Here is a 5235-nt window from a genome sequence, read left to right on the forward strand (position 1 = left end):
ATGTTGGTTAAACAGGTCACAGTGCTGTTTGTGTTAATGCACTGATAAAGAGGCAGGGAAACAGAGCTGGAAAATTCTCCAGGCAAGTTCTTGTCCTGATAAAAGGCTCTTTTTAGTAGAAAACAGAGAAAACAAATTATTCCATATTCTTCTGAGCAAGGGTAGGCAAACCAACAAAAATGCCTCTGTTATTTTGGTGCAACTCTGCAGCCACTTTAAAGCAAGTGTTTGGCCCCATGGAGTGATGGCGAAGCATCCTGGGGTCTCTGCCGCCACCCATGGCACCTGCAGAAACTGAAGAGGAAGGCAAAGGATGTTCTCTAGTCCAAGCACTTGACACTCAGCTCTGGCTTTCCTCAGGGAGATGAAACTGCTGCTCAGGGATTTGCAGCCTTTTCACTCTCTGCTGCTTCCCAGGCTCCTGTTTGGGATCTCAGTGACTCCCCATGGCTCCTCTCACCTCCCCAAGGTGTACCCTGCCATAACCCTTCCCTGCCCCAGTTTGCCCACCTGTGAGCGGGGCCCGCAGCATCCCCACTGAACTGACACTGCAGGTGCAGGTATTTAGAAAGCCTTTCTGTGAAGCATCTGTACCACTCCACAAAGGCTCTTTGGAAAGCTGTCCCAGTGCTGCCCAGGCCCTTATGTTCCATTAGCGTTAATTAAATGACTCTTAGTCTAACTCCCTGCAGAGATCATGCCTAGTAATGGAAGTTGTACAGCAACAGAAACAAAACATCCAACTGTGGACCCATCTCTGCCCTGCCCCTGGGGGCAGGTGATGCCCAGACTCAAGCTGGACGGTGGGCAGCTGGGCTGCAGGGGAGACACTGGCCTGCCCGCCATCCCCAGCCGCCCCTGCATCTTGGGGGTTAATTGTGTCGGCAGGCGGGCAGCAGGCAGGGCAGGCCAGGCCTCCCGGAGGAATGCAGAGGCCCCTGGGGCAGCGGTGGGGAGGAACAACATCTCCCAACCCTGCCCTGCGCCTTCCTGCGAACCTTTTGGAAGGCAGAGGCTGAGGTCTGGCCTCTTCACCTCCACAGTGTCCCTTTCATCAGCCGGGCCCCGGCTTGAGCCCAGCTTTGTTGCCTGCAGGACTCACTCACTCCTTCTCTCCCTCCACCACCCTCTTATTTCCCCTACAGCCCTGTGCATCATCCTCATGGTATACAGCAGCCAGCTCGTGCATTGCACGTTTATTGAAAACCTCTTTAGAAAACTGTAGGGAGTGGAATGTTCATAATTTCCCCATGCCATTCACAGTCGAGGGCTGGGGGGTGCTGCGGCACGGCCTTGAGAGCCAAGAGATGCGTTTGCTCCTGCTAGAACCAAGCCAGGCTCCATCCTGGAAATACTTCTGCCTTATAAATTGTTCACTCTGTTTATATTCTAGCAGTGAAGCCTTTATTGCTTTCCTGCTAAAACACACCAGAGCATGGATCTCAGGCACTGTGCAGAAGTGGCGTGGGTAGTCCAGGGTGTGAGGGAAACGACCTGCCTGGGACAGCTGCAGCCCCAGGGAGGCACTCGGGCAGCAGGGATTAGACCTGGAAATGTCCAGAAAGGAGCTGGTGTGCTGCCAGCCACCGGTGCCTTGTGCTAGTTTGGTTGCAAATAGGTAGCATGAGTATAATAAGATAGTTGCTTTTGGAGAGAGATCTAGCTGTAAATTGTCACCCAGACTCCTCCTAATCATCTTTTTCCATAAAATATACAGCTCAGCACTATTGTCGTGCTTCAGAATCTGAGGGCGTTTTCTCCCAGACAGAAAAATGATCGGCGAGGGGGTAGGGGGGGGTGGATTTTTCCACATTTTCTCCATCTTCCTGCAATGTGAGCCAAGAGCCAAATGTGGCAGCAAGAAATAAAGACAGATGATCCCCTCCCTGCTCTCATTCACGCCTTCCCTGTTTGCCCAGGCAGGCAGTGCTTTGCTTCAGCCTGCCAGCAGTTGTGGCACCTCGCCGGCCCCAGAGGGCTGTGCCACCCCGGCACGAGGCTGTGGTGATGTGCCCGCCACTCCCACCGACATGGGGCCGAAATCGGTGAACACCGCTCAGGGCTGCTTTTCCCCAAATTGCTGCCTCCCTCCGCCCCACAGGCAGCTGCAATTGCCACGTGGAGCAGGGCTGGGTTACAAGCTGTCAGCATTATTTTGCATGAGTAAATGCAGCATGTAAGCCTTGCCCACAGGAACAAAAACAGAATAAATGAGCAATTTTTTTTTTCCTTCCAGACATGGGGTTTAGAATAAGTCAGTTCCAGTTGGCACATAGATTTTGGTCCTGGGCTACAACAGCAATCGCGGACCCCTTAATTTCTTAATAGGCATGGGCTGTAAAACTCACAGGAACTATAAAAATGTGGGACCATATCTAATCGCAGCAGAAGGGTCTGCAAGTCAGTGTAGTATTACATCTCCAGTCTAGTAGAAAGTTCAAGTTAATCATCTGCTTGCTTGGGAATACTCCTAACCCAGGTCTCACAGAAAGAACAAAACCAAGCACGAAACTTCAAAGGCATTTTGCTGCCTAACATTCAGTGAAAGCGTTGTGAATTAAACACCAAAATGCCTTTGAATTGCTTGGCTGCAATTCCCCTTCGAAGGCGCTAGCCATCAAAGTGTCTGCTCATGCGTGAGGAGCCTGGAAGGAGGCCAAGCCCAGCGTGACGGTTCCCTATCCGAAGGGCTTCGGCAGCCTCTTCCATGTCATCCGCGCAAGCATTGTTCTGCAGACAGCTGATTTGATCCTTTGGCATAGGAAGGAAATGTACTTTACATAGCTGGTGAAGGTCAGCAGCATCCAGAGAGGCCATTTGGCAAGAAGGCTGCTTCCCCCCAGCCCCAAGGTGGTGAGCTCCTGCAGGTCCAACTGTAAAATTACTTACAGATGTTAGATAAAAAGTAATGGCAGAAAATGTATGTGTGACCCTTAAAAAAGAAAATCAGAAAAAAAAATATGATCTGAGGGAAGTTACAGATTCTTCCTTGGTTTGTTTGTTGAAAGCTGAAAATAGAGACATCTATTTCCAAGTGCTTGTGTTCTGCCAAAGGCTTTTGGTTTCCTAGAGGTTGGAAGAATCTCATCACAGTTTGTTTGAGGAAAAAAACCTTAACAGACAGTGGTTCTGATATGCTGGAAAGGAGCATGCCTTCCCTTGATTAACTTTACATCCTTTGGTGAGGAAGAGGGAAAAAGGTGTGAGAGCTATGTGTAATTTCCTTTTTGATCGCTTTGTCCACTAACATTGCAGGTTTCTCCTGCGAGTGAAGCAGTGGTGAGTTCACGCTCCCATCCTTATCTACCTGCTGCTCTGTTTCCTTTCTGTCATCCTCTCGGGCCATAGGAATATGGACTCAAGCAATCCGTTGCTCAGCACCAACTTTTTTGCATATCATTTTAACGTTGGACTCTCCCCATTTTAAATAAAAGCAGTCATACTGAAAGCTTAGCATCTCAGCTAACCTGGTCTCCGAAAGCACCTGAAGCTGGCGGGGAGGAGACATCCCATGCCTCAGCCGCCTCCTGTGGTTGTCCTCATTGGCCCAGGACATGGCCAAAACCAGTTTTGCACTAGCCCTTCTCCAGGACGCTCTTTAGACATTGAAATTCAGTTTTGACTTTCACTACCCAAGCTGAGCTTAACCTAGGACTCAACAGTTTTGGACAAGTCCCTCGAAAGAGGTAGTCACCGTCCTTCTTGGTAACTCATGGTTTGAGCCTACGCCTGGCACAAAGCAGCTGCTGGGGGCCACACCGTGGCCTCCCCCAGCCACAAAATGGGAAGCAAGTCCTTTCCACTCCAGCCAAAAGGGCTCTGGCACAGGCAGGGTCTTGATGTGCTTTGCACAATGGACATCAGACGCAAGCTAAACCCTCCTGAACTGTCAGGGCTTGTGAAAAGTGGGGTTTAGCCCCCAGGCATCCAGCTTCTTCCAAAGTGAAACAGGGCTTGTGGGGCTCAGCCTGAGGAAGCTGTGACATCCCTCCTTCCCTCACCCCCATGGCAGAGGAATGCTTGGAAAGGTTTGATAGATGAGATTACCTGATAGATGGGACATTTTCCTGATACAGTGCCAAAGCTCCAGCACTATCAATCCCTTAAAATCTCAGCAGCCCATAATTAGTGGCAGCACGTGCTGGGGTCCCCCTTCACAGCTTCTGGGGACTGGGGGAGCTCTACTGCTGCATTTTGCTCGGCACTGGGACTCCCACCTGCCTGCCTTCCCTAGAAACCATCAAACCCCTAAACTAACCCTGTGCTATGGCTGGGCTAACTTTTGCAAGTATGAAGTTTATCAGTTTATCAGCTCAAGCCCAAGCCTAAGGCTGTTACTGCAGTGATGAGGCTCTTGGCCCTTCCTGGAGCCTCTTTGGAGATCCAAACTAATTTGGAGGTTGCTTTGAAAGAAGACAGGCACCTTTCCAGGGGCTCACAGTGCCACAATCGTTAGGTACATCTGACCAAAACTCGCTGGAAGAGTCAGGCTATTTTAGATCTGGCCTCAGTTACTCAGCAGTGCTTTCATAAAGGAACCGATTAAAGAGGGGAGGGGATTTGTTTGGTTTCTGACATGCTTTGGTCACAGACCAATCTGTGATTATTAAAGGCAGCAAATTTCCACGTTCCTTAACACGTGGCCCTACCTCCTCGAGCCTGGGGGAGAATTAAAACAAGTCATGAGAATACAGGACATGTGCCTGAGCCCAAAGGATCAACTGCACCAGTCGATTTACTCAGAGGCACCATGGCTCCCTACAAATCGTCCTCTCCCTCAAGCCCAGCAGAGATCCCGTTGTCGCCCCCTGACCTCTGGGCACCCCCAGCTGGGTTTTGCCACAGAAATTTCACAACTGGCTGGTGCCAACGGAGGAGAGAGACTGGGACACAAAGTGTAGAGTCATAGGAGTAGGTCTTCGCTCATGTGCATGAGGTTGCCTGTTCACATGGGGGCAAATGTTCTTTTATACACACTTCTTATACCCCAAATGTGGTTTTATACACAGTTCTTATACCCCAAATGTGGTTTTATACACGGTTCTTGTACCTTTCAAGTGTTCAGGTACAATACGATTTGACCGATTGCTGTGTAACACACACATGCCACTGTTTTCCAAAGCAGCTGTAATTTTATGAGGTTGTCACTCATTTGCTTCTTTCTTGATATAAATGACCCCGGGGTTGGTCTTGCTGCAGTTACCTGTCTATGAAGCTAGATAATGGGGGGGGGGG

Source organism: Athene cunicularia (assembly GCF_003259725.1).
Source record: "Athene cunicularia isolate RWA chromosome 2 unlocalized genomic scaffold, athCun1 chr2_part1, whole genome shotgun sequence".
Classification (NCBI taxonomy): domain Eukaryota; kingdom Metazoa; phylum Chordata; class Aves; order Strigiformes; family Strigidae; genus Athene; species Athene cunicularia.